This window comes from Corvus hawaiiensis, chromosome 9, assembly GCF_020740725.1.
Source record: "Corvus hawaiiensis isolate bCorHaw1 chromosome 9, bCorHaw1.pri.cur, whole genome shotgun sequence".
Lineage (NCBI taxonomy): Eukaryota > Metazoa > Chordata > Aves > Passeriformes > Corvidae > Corvus > Corvus hawaiiensis.
This window is the reverse complement of record NC_063221.1, coordinates 11,315,418-11,331,821: the sequence shown is the minus strand read 5'-3', so window position 1 is coordinate 11,331,821 and position 16,404 is coordinate 11,315,418. Positions and strand designations below refer to the sequence as shown.

The window sequence follows — 16,404 nt, the reverse complement described above, 5'->3', positions numbered from 1 at the left end:
AGAAACAGAAACAAGAGGGACACTCCCCACCCACCAAACAAGTAGAGAGAAAATACGTGGCTGGTGGCATGCAGTTCTTTTCTGTCCTGTTAAACACTGCTCTCTCCCACTGCAGTGCCTGAGTTTGCCTCTCTTCACCATGGTAGTAGGACAGGCATTGTAAAAAATATTCAAATGGATTAAATGGTCAGCTGCAGATTTATTCTTACTGTGTAATTTTCTAAGTATAAGCTTTGTCCACAATTTGGGAGGAATGCTTCTGCCATGCAGCAGTGGCCTACCAAACACCTCTCTCAGCCCTGTGAGCAATTTGAGCAGCATTCTGCATGGTCTCTTTTCTGAAAAAGATGTAATTCATAAACCTCCCCCTTTCCCTTAGCTCCAAAAATGTCTATACCAGTTTCCTAGATGGTGATATGTACACATGGCATAGTAGAAATACAGACAAAAAACACATGCAGCACTGCATAGGTTTCAAAAAACCCTATTCTTCGTCTCCCTGATATATCAAAATGGAGTCTGATGGAAAACCAAGATGCTTTCCTGTGTGCTGCTGGGGCTCACTATGACAGCTGAGGTCAGGAGAGGAGAAGGCATGCAAGAACATTTCTGGCTGAGTTCCAAAATACAGAGATTTCAAGTTTATTGTGAGGACAGAAGAGCACTGTGCACTTGTATTTCTAGCTGTTGGCATTTCAACTATACCCAGCTAGTCAGAAGGATTGGTTATAGCTAGAGCTCAGTTTGAAAGGCGATTTCAAACAGATTAAAAATTCCTATTCATTACAAGCTTCTAAATTAAGTGAAACTCACTGAAAGATTGGTTTCTTTCTGAATCGTGAATAATTCTTTATACTGTGATCAGAGTATAAGGTTATTTTGGACTCTTCATTTAGAAACATATGTATGGGATTTATGCTAGCACTCCTAATGTCCAGAATTACAGAACTACCAACACTTTGTCAAGAAAAACACTCACTCTGGACTTTTTAAAAATAAAAAAAATTTAAAAATCTGTTTGGGACAGCATCCCTGTCTCAGACTTGAGACATCTTGCAACTGTAAGAGCACAAATGTAAATGCAAGATGACCTGCACTGTGTGCAAGGAATGTGAAGTTTTTCTAAATGCCTATTTCCCTGAACTAATTAGCACGTGCAGCCTTACAACAAGGCTTTTTTGCTTTCTCATGCAAATGCAGTAGCAGGAGTAGACCTTACAGCACAGCCCTGGAAATGAGAGCAGGGTTGCCCTTTTGGGTCCCTTCTAGAACTTGCTTTCTGTATGTGCTGCATGAAGCTCCTGCAGTGTTACACAAATGGACAGCACAAATAAACTCCAGCATAGTTACCTCTGCTTTCAGGTTTGATTTACCTGAGCAAGGTCTCCTTGGCTTGTCTTTCCGTGTAGCATCAACTGCTGCTTCGACCTGCAGGAAACCAAAGGGAGAAAGTTTTCTGCGTGGGATATATACACTTGTTTTCAAAAGAACTGTTGTATAAAACCCCCTATGCTTTCTGTGTTGCTGGAGTTGCCTGAGGCAGATCTGTCATTGTTGATAATACATTAAGCACAATACATCAGCATGCCACAGAAAAAGACTTCCCAGGATCAGCTATGCCCTTTGTAGAGCAGTAAGCAAGAATGACTAAGGTATAAAAGGGCATATTGTGGTGAAGCTTTTATGTGAGTGGGGACAGCAAGGGCAGAGAAGACATAAAACTAATGTCTTCTGCAAGCCATGAAAAAATTAGCAAGAAGTATAAATGGGAAATCAAAGACAAGTAGAGCAGTCACACATCCAAAAAATCACGTGAACAACAGAGCTGTCTGAGTGATCCAGAAGCAAGAATCCTGTTTTCATGTGATGGCCCAACTGGCTGCAGAGATGGGGTTAGTTTGGCATCCATGGGCTCCCTCCTGCTGAGACTGCTGAATCAGAAGAGTTTACTGCAGAACAATCTGAGCAATACCTTGAATCTTGAACCCCAGTTTTGCACAATTAAACCACAGCAGTTCAATGGTCAGGGACTGTAAGTGAAAAGAAAGGACAAAGTAAATTTGCAGGAAGATGATGCGCTGCGACAGATGACCAAGTTATCTTTAAGCCGATGTATAAACTGGTTTCTTTGCAAATCAGCAGAATGCAATGCCCAGCTGCTATAACCTCCCCAAGTGTAGTGTGCATCTCACTTTCTACTTGATCTCCTCTGCCCTGTCCCCTGCTGTACTCTGTGAACCTTCTTAAGGTTACAAAGGATCTTCCAAGTTACAAAATTGTCCCGGTAAAATCGATACAATAGTGATACTTTTTGATGAAGCTATTTGTAAGCCCAAATATTCCACAGTTCTTGCTTGTTCCAGTCAACTTTTCACAACTGAGATAGATGTATTTGATAAAACAAAAAACCAAACAACCCTCCTCTCCCTCCCCACCCCCCAAAAAAAAGAATCAGGCCAATAATTATTCTATTAGCAGCAGACTGGTGGTTCAATAAATCAAAGACATGAGGATACAAACATGTGCATGGGCAAATATGCCCAGAGTCTTTCAATTTATAAAGTTTGCACTGGCAGTTGTTAAAATCTATATAACTAGATTTTGGAAGGCTTTGTAGAACTTCTTGCACACAGGAAAGCTTCACTTATTTGAGGGTAATCAGCACATCACCTCGTCCTTTTCACATCGTTCACATCCTTACAAAATGACTTATCCCAGTATCACTCCAGTCAAATTTTAAAAGTTTGCAATTGCTCAGATCTTCAGTACAGCAGTATCCCCTCGATGATCCCTCCATCTCAGAAGGGTGCACGTAACGGGGTATTTTGAATTGCACCCCAATGGCCAAGGCTTTGAAAAAACATTTGAAAGGCCAAAAAGTGCCAAGGTGTATAGAGTGTGCCAGGGTGTTAGCTGAGGGGGTGCCACCCCTTTGCTTCAGTAATCACTTAATTTAAGGGTGTAGGGGCTGATAGGGCAACCCAGTGCCATCCGTCAAATCCTTCCTGAAAGGTATCTGAGAGCTAATCTGCAGTTTACACAACAGCTGCAAAAAGGAGCAGCGATGCTTAATCATGGATCAGCAGGCCACTAATATATCTAGCAAACACTTTTCTTAGATTTTTCTCCAAGATTAAAGGCTTTCCTTTGGTCATCTTTCTTGGCAATACAGAGAAAAGAATGTAATTTTTGTTAAAGAATGTCTTTTATTAAAGAAATACTCCCTTTTGACTGATGTAAGCTCTTTGCTGCATAAGGAATTGAAGGAAATGACATGATTTGCTTAATAATAATTAACATGGGAGTTTTTTATAAAAATTAAAGAATTTAATTTGTTTTCATATTCTTAAATAGCATTAATCAAAATTATCTGGTGGCTAACTAAAATACTCCTCCTTCTCCTCTTCTTTGAATGTTGTCCCCTATTGAAAGCTTGGGAAGAGAAAATTGCAGTTCAACGTTATGCCAAAGACTTGTCCCCACTTCAATTCTGATGGCCTGTTTTCCTCTGTTTCTGCCCTGAATGAGATGGTTCACTGCAGGGAGCACCTGAGAGGCCTTCAAAGGAGTGCAGGGCTGGAGAACAGCAGCTCAAAGCACTCTGCCTTGCTCACGTCAACAAACAGCTTCAGAGGGAAAACACTCCCTGACATGGCATTTCCTTTGCTGCATCCTCGGCCACTGTGTGATGGGCAGGAATAGCAGGAGGGGACAGTGATGATTTCAAGCTTTAAAACCCAGCTCTGTGGGGCCAGCTTCCAACAGGTGAGTGCAATGAAGAAAGAATGAGGCTTTTTTCATATTGATAAATCCAGCTGAATTGTGAGCGTTCCTGGAAGCGTGCAAGACTCTGATAAGAGATTTATCAAGCATGTATTACATCAACTGGCTGCTGTGCTGGCCCCCTGATCAGCTGCTTTTCCTAGCAACAGTACCCAGACAATAAGCTCACATCTATTGAGGGAGCACTTCACTGTCAGGGGAGATGCTGTTACAGTAATTCATGCTTGGGACCAGGTGTAAAGAAGGACAACCAGACTCCAGGTTTATATACACAAAGATGCTGGGAGAACTGAGGATCTTTTAAAGACCCTCTTCAGCTCAAGCTTCAGTTCTGCCCATCTGAGACTCCCTCCATCTTCATAAGCAGCTCATTGGGGAGTCAACAGAAATAACTGTTAACAATTGAACACCAACTTGTGAGAAATGTAATTTCCAGATGTGTTTTTAGTACAACATGTAATTAAGTTTTAACAAGGTTTATTCATCTCTATAAGGATTTTGCAGAAAAGCTTTAGTGGGAATGTAGAGGACAGAACTCCTGATCTAGAAAAGAAAAAAAGGCCCATGAATATATTTTCTTTTGTTACAATGAGACCGAGTTTGCAATTTCTTGGATTAAACTGGGACAGACTTTGAGAGTCTGTCTCTCAAAGATCTAAGAATTCTGAGAGACCTCAAGCATTCATATATTCATCACTGGCAATATTAAAATCCTGGCTAAGAATATTCTTTGTCTTGTACCCATATGAATAAGGACTAATTCCACTTAGGAAATACAAAATCTTGATTTAAAGGGAATTAATTTTGACCCTTGAAAGTCGTAGGAGAATATGTCTCACATTGAAAATAAAAGCCAGTCTGCCCATGGAACAGTAACATTTGCTGCTATCCATAGCTGTGCACCTCCTCTGAAAGAGGTATGATGGCTTTTCCTGAAGCTATTCTGGGATAATTGTATCATTATCCTTTATAAATTCACATATATTTTTATAAGCAAAGCAAGGGTCCCAATGGTGCCATTAGAAATAATCCTTTAAGAGACTTCCAAAGATATGTCTTGTTTAACTTCAACAGAGAGTTAACTAAACACTCTACAGAAATTTTATTTTTCCTTAAAAGTAACAATAGATCCCTGTAAGTGTAAGTAAGTCGTACACAATCAAATGTGCTGGCATAAAAGTAGTCATGCTCTCACGCCTATAAAAAGTAAATAAATGGTGCCAATAAAGGCATGCCAACACGTGAGAATAAACCTTTTGTTTTAAAGCACATTTAATCAAAGAACATTTTACAAACTTTTAATTTCATTAAGACTCAGGTCTTGACTGTTTGGGACTCTTTCTCAGTGACTAAATCACCAGAAGACTATTTGGGGTGAATTCTGCATTTTCATGTACAGATGCCACAAAATATTGCAAAAGCCTAGGTTACTTGAAAGTGCATCTTATTCTTACTGAGTTGTCACAGAAAGAGAATAGAAGTAAATTTGTCCTAATCTGTCATTTCCTTGCAACACTATCCACTGCAGCTAGCACAAGGGAAGATTTGTTTTTCCAAGTCCAAGTGCACAGTATCAGGATCTAACCGAATGATGCTTATCAGGAATGGACTTACACTTCCCACGTAATAAAAATTACTTGTATCAAAGTATCAGAAAAAGTTTGTACCGTGTAATACCTGGATGGATTTAGCAAATCATCTGAAGGAGGATTATTAATAGAAAAAAAGTGAATGTATTGCTTTTAGTAGAGACTTCATTACCTCACAAACTAAGCAACAGTTGTTTCAGAAAATCAAACAAACCCCATAGCTGATTCCTCCAATTTTTTGCCATCTGCATCTCTTTAAAATAGTCACATAAAAATGACATCTTTGCAAAGTTGTGGGGTTTTTTTTAACAGAAAAATGTAATTCTCATGCAGTATTCTGTGAACAAAAACTTCAACACTTCTAAGAAATTAAAAAAGAAAGTGGTGAGCACATAAGGTTCTTGATACATCTGTTAGGAAGCAGAAAAAAAATCACAGAACCCCAGAAATGTGGGGAGTGGAACAAGAAAATTGGATGAAAGGGCTGTATCCCAAGGCCAGGTGTATGATGACTATGAGTCACAAGAACTTACTCCCGAATAAACTCAGAGTGCCTTATAATGAATGACATAATAAGGATAGGCTATACCTTTCTAGTAAAATATTTCAGAAAGCTCCACTGAACTTTTTGCTCCTGAAATACTTTTTTTTTCAGTTTCCTTAGGCAAAGAGAATGGTCTAAGCTAATATATTTCACTACCACTGAGATAGAGTGTAACATGTTGCTCAGCCTGCAGTGCATTAAGGGTATCTGGTATCCAACTGATAAAAAAGCAACTCTTATTTCTCCGAGGATAGAACCCCATGGCTCAATTGTGAGAGTCCAGATTAAAAGCTTTACAGTACACATAACCATTATAGTACTGTCTTACCTGGAGTCTGCATCTTCCTCCATGGCTTCAGCGATAGTATTTCTGTCTATGGTATTAATTTCTACCGGTTGGAGCTGTGGACATTTCTTGTTGCACTGTTTGGCAAAGACAGATCTTAGATATTTTAGAAAACAGTTAATATATGGTTGCTTCATAAGTGATATGCTGATTTATTAATCTAACTTTTGAAGGGTGTCTGTGTCTAATAGTTTCTATTTTAACATGTGGAGCTATAAAAAGATTTACTGGGGCTCTGGAGCCTTTATTTTCTACCTGGCTATTCTTTGCATTGCTCAGATCTGATCATGTATTGTTATATGTTTATCCACCTTGTGAACTTCTCCAAAATAATCTAACCCAGTAGGTTTTGACCTTTTTTCAATTTACGAGCCTCTAAATGTTTTTGAGTAAGATTGTGAACCCTCTCTGCTCTCTGAATTTGAGATAATGGGTAATAGCATTGCTTTCCTTCGTTACTTGTCAGGAGTTGCCTGGAAATGGTCTCTTTGCCGTGGTTACAGGCCAGAGGTTCAAAACTATGTGTAATTTTATGGCCAAAGTCACAACTAGAGTAATTTGGCATAATTCTGCTGATTTCAAAGGAAAAATCCTTTGATAGCAGCAGTTAGAATAATGGCTAGTCTATTGTACATTAGTTGAGGAACTTCCTCTGGCTTTAGACTTCCTCTTAAATTTCATTGTGGATAAGATTGAGCTCCACTTCAATGTAATTGTATCTCCTTTGGGAAATACTCCTTACTTACTACCCAGACTAGAACACATCAAAGAGCCCAAAAGGAATCCTAAAAAAATTTTACATGGGCAATCTCATCAGAAAATTTCTAAAATTTCATTTTATATTTAGTGTCAGATGTATCCTAGATATCTAGTTTTTAAGGTGGCTCTTCACTCCGAGATTACCTTTTAGCTCAGTGGCACAGTATAACACATGCACAACTCTGATATAAATTATACAGTTAATAACATAAATTTTGCTTGGCTTCTCTGATCAAGTAGTTCTACTGTTAAACTCTTGAGAGATATTTTGAATTTACACCAGTTGATCATATGCCCAATCTTCCCCAGTATGCTTGAGGCTCTTCAGGAGTGAATGCAAAGGAAATAATGTTCCTGTTTCTTATGAAAAAGAAAAGCACAAATAGTTAGGTAGGATTTAAGAAAAGTAACAATTAGGTCTGAAATGTTAATAACTAGATATCTTTTCTGAAGATAGTTAGAAGTATTTACATTTAAAAGACAAGAAAATTTCTGAAAAATTAGAGAAAAATGGAAAATTGTCTTTTATGCTGTTACTGTGTAGCTCACTTTGCAGCTCCATCACATGACAATGAATAAGTAAAGAAAACTATTATTATGCCAACTGCTCCAGGACAAAAGGGTATTACATATCTCATACAAAAGGGGATTTCTTTAAAAAGCACAGCACATTCAGTGTTTAGGGTTTGCAGTTGAAATTCATGGCCTTGCTTGCCAATATTATCATGCAGCTGGGTATTATGCTATTGCTTTACTCTGAGGGGAGAAAAAAATCACAAGAAACATATTCAAATGGGTTCCTATTGAACAGTTGTATTCTCTTATGTGGCAATATCAGTTTTAATGATTTTAGCATCTCTTCTCTAGTGCAAAGGTCACCATAAAGACTACCACAGAGAATTTGATTGCAAACAGAAAATGCCAAAAAGGTGCTTCTTTTGATTTAAAAAAATTATCACTAGAAAAGAGTATTAGGCATTATTTTAGCGCTGAAAACCTATGGCATTAACAATAATTTTTCTCTTATTTAACAGCCATGAGACAGAAGTCCATCTTTCTGTAGAGAAGGCTTCTGACAGAATCTCTTGTATTTGTTCTGTAAAACAAGGTTTTATTTATAAAATTTTAATTCAAATTCATTTATTATCTTTCCAGAAAGTCTTTCCTGTTTAAGCTGACCCAAAACATTCCTGATGAATAAAAGATTAAATGTAGTCTCAGAAATTTTCATCTCTTCATGACATTACTAGTGAAGCACTAATTTGGATGAGTAAATTACATCTGTCTTTATAGGATGGGTGTTTCCTGCACCTTCTATATGCAACCTTAGTCATGTGATTATTGTGAACTAGCTTATTAAGCATCAATACTTTTTCTAAAATTCTTTCAAGTGAATGTTTTGTAGAAAATAATAACAAGTAACAAATTGCAAGTCAAACAGTTGCAGAGGAACAGCTTAAACTTTTTCATTTGCATATGTCACATTTATTTTCTGGTTCTTAGATACATCCATCTCTGGGTATCTCCAGCTATGTTTTCAAGTCCTGAAATGTTTTCTGATTTTTCTTCTGTTTTTCCATGAGTTGCCTGAGCACTGTCATCATAAAGTGCTGAAAGATATGTACTCTGAGTGATGTTATGTACTAAAAACAAAGGAATGGCACAAAATGAACAGTTTTGTGGCATAGGGAAAAAAAAAAAGCTATGAAATTGTTGCTTGGCAGGAATTCGTACAGAAGCCAGTCTGAGACACTGAGCACACTATGGTATCCAAACACTAAATTCATACTAACCCTGGGTGTACAACAGAGTTAACAAAACAAAAAAGGTCTTTGAAAAGTTCTATAGCAGTGAGCATATAATTTGAACATACCCTCATTTCCTTTACATTAATCAAAAGTACAACAGATGCCACAGAATACTGCCCCAATCTCACTTGCTTATAAATAACTCTTCTCTATTGTGCTTCCATTCTTATTCCAAATGTTTAATTATTTTGTCTTGTTAGGTATCAGGTATGTTAGGAAAAGTAGTGGTGACAGAATCCCAAACGGTGTACTTAGATGTGTGCCAGTATCAGCATTGAGATAGATGCTATTTGCACACCATTTTAGTCCTAATTTGGGTATAATCAGTTATTTAAATTTACTATACATGATTAAGCATTCTGATATTCGCTCTTCTATTGTTTTCCCTATTACTAGTTACTAAAAAATACAGTTCCAAACTTATGTGTCAAATATACATCAAGAATAGATACATCCATTTTGTGGTCACCAATGTGCATGGTACTTATGCTCTCTCCATCACTGCAACCTGGTTGACTGAGATTCCAGATTTCAGAAACTAAAAAGGGATCATCAATACAGACCTGTACTTCTCAAAATACTCTGTGCAGCACCAGGGCCCAATGCCATAGCCCTTTTGAAAGAGACAGACAGATTATCCCCATTTTATTGAAAGGAAGCTTTGCTCACAGGTGGCTGAAGAAGTTCAAGGTGCGAGGCAGATCTTTGCACTGCCACAGCTGCTGTAGCACAATCTGGAAAGTTTGCACTGCTACAATGATTTTGATGATGGAAAATTTTTCTTTGCTTGTAAGACTGCTAGAAGATAAGCCATCCTGACAGTTTTGTTTATTGGCTTTAGTGGAATGTAAAAATTATGTATCTGTCCATAATGGCTCAGAATCCATCTGGGGAAATACTGGTTTGCCAAGATTCATGTTACTCTACTTTCAGTCTGCCATTCAGAGGATTAGGAGAGCAGGAATATTGTCCAAGAGGGGAACTGGTTTGGAAGCTATGTTTTCATTCAGAGGGGATTTCTTCTGACACACTGAAATCTCTTTTCTTTCACTGAAGAAAAAGTCTTAAACTTCAAAATTTAAAATAACAAAAGTGTATCCTAAACATTTGAGTTAAAGTAACCAAAAGGATTAATTCCATTGTTCAAACAGTGTTATGCTTTGTGAAAGTGCATAATTTGTGGTGCCCTGATATAATTTGTAGCTGTAACAGTCTCACAAAATTAACTTTCCTTTTGGATTCACATAAGCATTTCTTTACTTTAATGCTGTTATTTTTTAAAAAGCAGTAACATGGGAAAGTAAGGCTTGACTTTGTACTAGTGGCACTAAGACAAGTGGTACCACTGACCACATTGTACAAGTGGCACTTTTAGCAGCTCAGAGAGAACGTCTACAGGAGCAGAATCACCTGTGTTCTCTTCATAGGTTACTGAGACATCTCCAAAATATTTACCAATCACTTTCAGGATTAATATCTTGGATTAATATCTTCCTCCTTGTGCTCAATATTCACAGTTCATTTTACTCAGTTATTGTCCCATCCACATTTCATGAAGGAGGGAAAGAATAGATGTACTGTGCTTCCTCTGCCATGTGCACCATTTTGTATGGGACGGGCTTTGGAACACATGACATTGGGAATGCTGTGTAGAACATCCCATGAGACTGGCTGGATAGTGCCCCTGTACAACCTTGCATAAGTACTAGTTTGTTCATGCTGCCATTTAAATAGGATTTGGTTTTTTCTGCATAGAAACATTTTGTATTTTTTTTTAATTCTCGGTTTTTCTGGAATAATCAAAATAACAATACAAGATTAAGAAAATGCATTAAATGAGACACACTAGTTGCTGGCTGTGATTAATTAGTAGGATCACCCACACACATAGCTTCAATTGCTAGTAATTTACTTGCATGAATTCAGTAGAAGCAGACAAATTTCAAAATACCTCAATCACTATTATTTTAATTGACAGATGAATTTGTCTGTTGTAATTGCTCCAAAAAACTTAACATTTCTTAAACTGATAAGAGACAAAGTAGGATCCTGTTACTTAGATTGGTAAGGAACCTGAAGCCTAACCAAAAACCTTTAGTCAATGCACAAAATAGCCTTCCTTGCCTACATTTTGCTTTCAGCCTCCCAAAAGAGTTGCTCTCATTTACTTGTCTGTAGCAAGGGAGAGGATTTATTGCTTTGTTTTCAAGCATTCTTCAGTTCCAATGACAGGAAGCCATTCAAGCCCTATGTCAGAGTCTTGACCATTTGGGGAACTATAATGTGATGACTTCCTAGGGAATTAAGTCACATGGGCTTAATAGCATTAGGGGTTCTGGTTATCCCTGGTAGAAACTAAGGAGTGAGCTTCTCACGCTACACTGGAAGATTTCTGCCTAATGCAGCCTCATGCTCTTGCAGCTCCCCTCAAAATAGATCTGCCAGACATATTTTTGCCTCAAAATACAATTCAAATATTTTTTTTCAAGTCTTCTGGGCTTTCTTACTGAAAATTTTTGTGTATTCTCTGTTAATTGTCCTAATTTCTGCTGAAAGAAGAACGGTGTTTGCAATTACAGTATCACAACTTAACATTGACCACAAACTTTAAACCAGGGCACATAAGTGAACATAGTTTATTCTTTGCTTAAACCATCAGCACGGCTTTTGAACATAGTTTTAAAATAGCATTATCTAAAAAAATAACATTGTTATTAATCACTTCTTACAAGACCTTTAGAGGTTCTCCCTTTTCCTGTTCATAAATCCTTAGTATTTGCATTAAATTTTTTCTCAGACAGGAAACAGTAACAATTGATTTACATGGACAAAATCAGCTTTTCTCAGTTTTCAGTCCAGCTTCCTCTGAGATCTCATTGACCTCCAAAGTTCAGCTTCTTCCATGAAAGTTGTTTTTGGAATTAATAGCCTTCAACATCAAATCATCAAGTGCTATAGACATTACCAGTGCTGTAAGTAAAGCTTCAGCCTTTCCACATAAACTCTTATTTTCAGAGGTTTATAGTTTGGCTACAAAAATAGTTTTATGCTGAAACTTATTTTAAAAAGCTCAGTCTGGAAGCGATTTCAGTTTCTGAAAAATCTGCACAACTCTGTGGGTGTTTTCAGTCTGAAATTCTGACCAAGACTATGCCTTGCTATCTACGTCCCATTGGTGCCTGACTTTCTAAAAGCGCAGATCCACTCCTGACAAATTTTAGAAAGACAATCTAAAAGGGTGTTTTAAAAATGATTATCTCATATGTTAAAGATTTTCAAATTGGATCTAGTCCGTGCTTCTTTGGAAGATAGTTTAATCACCTGAGCACTACAGTACTTTTCAGAAGATTTTAGCCAGCCTGAGACGTGAGTCCAACTGCTCTGCAGTGATGGAGGGCTCTCAAGGTTTCTCTGAGCGTCTGCATGCAGAGTAATGGAGGAGCCTGCTGGTCCTGCAGCAGTGGGAAATGCTGATGGACTGGGGGATGAAAACCTTGTAGAAAGGAGGCTCAAGAAAACCTGAATTGGAGAGTTTGGGTAGACTGTCACCTCCTGCCTTTTCAGGAGACATGAGAGTGCTCTGGTGGCTGGGGCTGAGTGCTAGGAGCCACAGGTGAGGGAGAGGAGGAGGAAGGCACCTTTCCAGCATCCTGAAACAAAATCTTCACCATAACTAGAGATACTTAGATCAAAACCAACAGAACTTACTTACATGCTGGTTTACACAATTGCCTTCAGAAGGGATTTGGAGGCACCATCTGGAGGGAAAGATGACAGAGAGATGCCATGGAGTTTCCAGTTTCCTTCGTAGATAATTCCCATAAAGGGATGACTTGGTCCTGAGTCACTGCTACTGGAGATGGGAATACAAACACAACACAACAGCAAACATGTTCAAGGCCACAGGCTGCAAATGTTATTGCTTCAAAGCAAAATGTTCTCTTCTGAGATGGTGACCCAGTGCAATACACTGCTTCCCATGACTACTCGTTCTTCCCACAACAGAAATTTGAACAAGCCATAGGCAATATCCTGCCCCCAACTGCCCCCAAACTGGTCACCAAAACTAAAAATGTCCATCAGTCCTTCCACATAATTCTACAGCACAATTTCCTATGCCTGTGTCCAGCAGCAGGAAGACTATTTCATTTAATCAATATAAATAGTATCTTATACTTGCCATATGAAGGAAAAGACCAAGACGCCCTCTAGGTTATCCCTTGTTTCAGACACGTCACTCCTACAATCCAGACAGATCACCCTTATATTCATCCTGTGTTTTCAAATGGAAATGTATTGGTGCCCAAAAACAGCAAAGCAACATCCTCTGAAAAATGTGGCACTGGTAACCATACAGAATTGACAGTGCAGCATCTGAGTAGGAAATACCAACCTTCAGATCTTTGGGAGTGCTCCATTTGAAGCTGATCCAGAAATCTTTTTTTTGGGAACAGCTCATTATAACTAGGAAAATTCAGTCCAAACTCTGAAACTTCTTTTGAAGGCATAATGGCAGGGGAACCTCACAGACAGGATTAGAAGGAAGATAAAGAGGTAGCTTTACAGATGTCTGAAGAAGCACTTTCCAAATGTAAGGAATGGCATGGGATAAAGCTTCAAACTGAGTGACTGAAAATCTAAGAAGTCAATGAAGGAGGCTGGCATCATGGGCTAATCAGTGAAAGAAGTGATTTCTTCATCCTGCATGAGAGATGATAGGTAGGATGAGGTGCAGGCTTTGAAGGTGAAGACAAGCTGCTTATATCTGATAGAAAAAGAGTGTTACATTTGACAGCCAAAGTGATGGGCTAGGCAAATGATCTCTGCAGTGCTATGATGTATAGAATCATGCTGCAAAATTGCATTTTTCGAAAGCAGAGGAATGGCTATTGAAATAATCAAGAGAGCTTGGTGATTACGTACATATCTATTAATTCTTGCACAGTAATAATCACTAAGTTCTATAACTCATTTCCACAGTAAGTTCTATAACTCACTTCCACAAGACAATTATTTTTAATGATTTTTTTTTTAAACTTACACTAAGCATGTTGCATGGGAAGGTGGGAATTTTATTGGATATTTCTAATAATAGTGTTTTGTGTCAGCACTTTCATTGTAGTGTTCCTTTAAAATTTCTAGTTTTATAAAAGAAAAAATGACATACTAGCAAATCCTTTTTACATGTAACTCTTCTTGGTTTTGGCTAAATCTTTTCATTGAAACACAGCACCTGAGGTCATTCAGTGCTCATATGCACAGCAATTACATAATGTCTTAGCTGGTGGTCTCAGTTTATGCCTCTCTGGGCTCTGGTAGCCAAAGAGAGGTTATCCGTTACAACTTGGAGATGACTCTGGAAAGTCAGCATGCGGGATAACACAGACATCAAGTTGCTAAATGTACCATACCTCTGAAACATAAAGGTTTAACAGCACTTCTCCACTTTGTTTGGCAGTGTTACATTAGAGTGGTTCTTTCCGTAATACATAATAAATTAATTTTATTCCCTATTGTAGCATATCCTTCATTTCCCCCATGCAGAGACTGGTGCATACACATTTTTCCAGGGCAAGGATTTTCCTATTAATAGACAACTTGGCTCCACACACAGAGATGAACGAACAAGGTTTGGAGTGCCTAATTTAAGGGACCATATGTCATAAGCTATAGTATCCTGTTAGGTGGGAATAAAATAAAGAAAGATTGAGAAGAAAAATAGCTTCCTACCATTAGTTGACCTCTCAGACTGAAATTTTCAAAGATGTTTATTTAGGTGTGCTGAGAACTATTTACTTATCCTGTGCATCATGTGAAGTTATGCATATTTCTAATGTATTCTTGATGGGGGTGCTGTCTCAGAAAAAGAACTTCTGAGTGTTACCACAAGACAAAAATAACAAAGTGATCCTGATTTATTTTTTTTTTCCTGGAACTGCCTTCAAAGTGTGGCCAGCTTCACATTTTTGTGCTTTGACTTTCCAGCTTGTGAAAACTGGAATACAGTTGTTTACTGTTTATTTAGTATCCTGTGATTGTAGGATATTGCAAATTTTCCTTTGCTAATGTAAAATACACTGGTGGATGAATGTCTTTTTTTTTTAGCAAATTATATTAATTACTATTATTGTTTAACCAGCGCATCTCAGCTGCACAGTTCAAAGAAATGTGCTCTTTCAGACTCTTAGGGTGGTTATATAATCAGCATTCCTCACAAATATTTGAATAATTAGAGCTAGCAATCATATTTTCCTGGCAAGTTGTCCACTTTTGGGTGCAAACAGAGTCAGAGAACTAGAAAATCTAAAAATCAGCATTTCCATTTACTTCCTCCTGCTCATCCCATACATTTCTACTGTGTTTTTTCCTTCTCTGCTTTGTCTTTCTCTAAATATCTCTTGCAAAGTAACATTGCCAGATCATTTCACTCAGGTAAGGGAATGGGTAAGACCATGACCAGCTGATGGGAATACCTGTTGCACTTCTATTTTTAGGATGTGCCGTTCCATACTTCCAGTAGAGTTCCAATTTCCATTTCCCTTATGATCCAAATTGACAGTCACAAGTTTGTGTTTATATGAAAAACAGAAAAGGAAGACATTTGCTAGCTAACGCAACTCAGAATTTAATTGTTTTCTTCTTACACTCCTCGTGACCAAATGCAGCAGAATAAAAGATTTGCTCTGTCAAATGAAAGGGATAAATGTTTGGAGAGAAAATTATTTGGACTGAAGAGGAATTTTGTGGGCATATTTTAACCAGTGATTATTTGGCTGCCTTATGAATCTGTAGTACTGAATATTGCCTGCATTCAGATACTCAAAAAGCAGAAATCAATAAAACGTAACAAATAAAAGCCACGTACAGGGAGAAAAATATCGTTACAATCACTTATTCACATTTGCAAATACTACAGACACTTCTCACCTTTCTTGTCTTAATTTAGTTGGCAACACGGAGTCAAAGGTGATGTCTGGAGTTAAGAGCCCAACAGCTCTGGGAATAGGGAATAAGACTGATTTTAATCAACAGCAAAGCGCTATGATGTGGCACAGTGCCCTAGAGAAAACATTCCATTGCCCCAATCCTAAAAACCCTTTGGTGCTTTATGCCTGTGGGAGGTGTCCATGAGGACCAAACCCATGTCATGGGAACCCATCTCTAATGGGAAGAAGAAAATTTGAAACATTGCCTTCGATTGCAAATTAGACAGACATCTCAGTCCTGCCATATTTCAGCATCATCACCCTATTACCTGTCAATTTCTGGTCATTTCAGCGTTTGGCAGCCCACCAAAAGGTAGATCCACTCCGTATTCCAAAACAGACCTGAGGGCCAGAAGTCTGACACTTCCCAGGCTGTGATTCCTGTTCATTTGGGCCACACTGTCCTTGGGTTTTGCAAAAGGGAAGCTAAATATTTTGGTATTTGTGTTTTAAACTGTCAGGAAAGAGACTTTTTTGTTTAATGTTTTCTCTTTTACTTAGACCAGTGGAGATGTAATTTAAGGAACCCTATTGGCACGTGTCATTGGAGTCTAGCAAACAAGGGTCTGGACTTATGCTTCAGCTTGCT

General features: G+C 38.1%; 1 long non-coding RNA gene across 4 annotated transcripts in view; it reads right to left on the bottom strand.

Annotated features, from left to right (window-relative positions):
- Positions 1-15,827, bottom strand: part of LOC125330325 — a 55,612-nt gene extending 39,785 nt beyond the window's left edge. For 3 of the 4 annotated variants that reach the window (XR_007205460.1, XR_007205459.1, XR_007205458.1), the window contains exons 1-6: positions 15,757-15,827; positions 13,223-13,530; positions 12,542-12,682; positions 6,245-6,339; positions 1,973-2,030; positions 1,374-1,428 (exon numbers count right to left, since the gene is read on the bottom strand). This is a non-coding gene — a long non-coding RNA (uncharacterized LOC125330325). The remainder of the gene's footprint in view (positions 1-1,373; positions 1,429-1,972; positions 2,031-6,244; positions 6,340-12,541; positions 12,683-13,222; positions 13,531-15,756) is intronic. The other variant, XR_007205461.1, reaches the window with a different exon arrangement.
- Between the last annotated feature and the right edge of the window lie 577 nt (positions 15,828-16,404).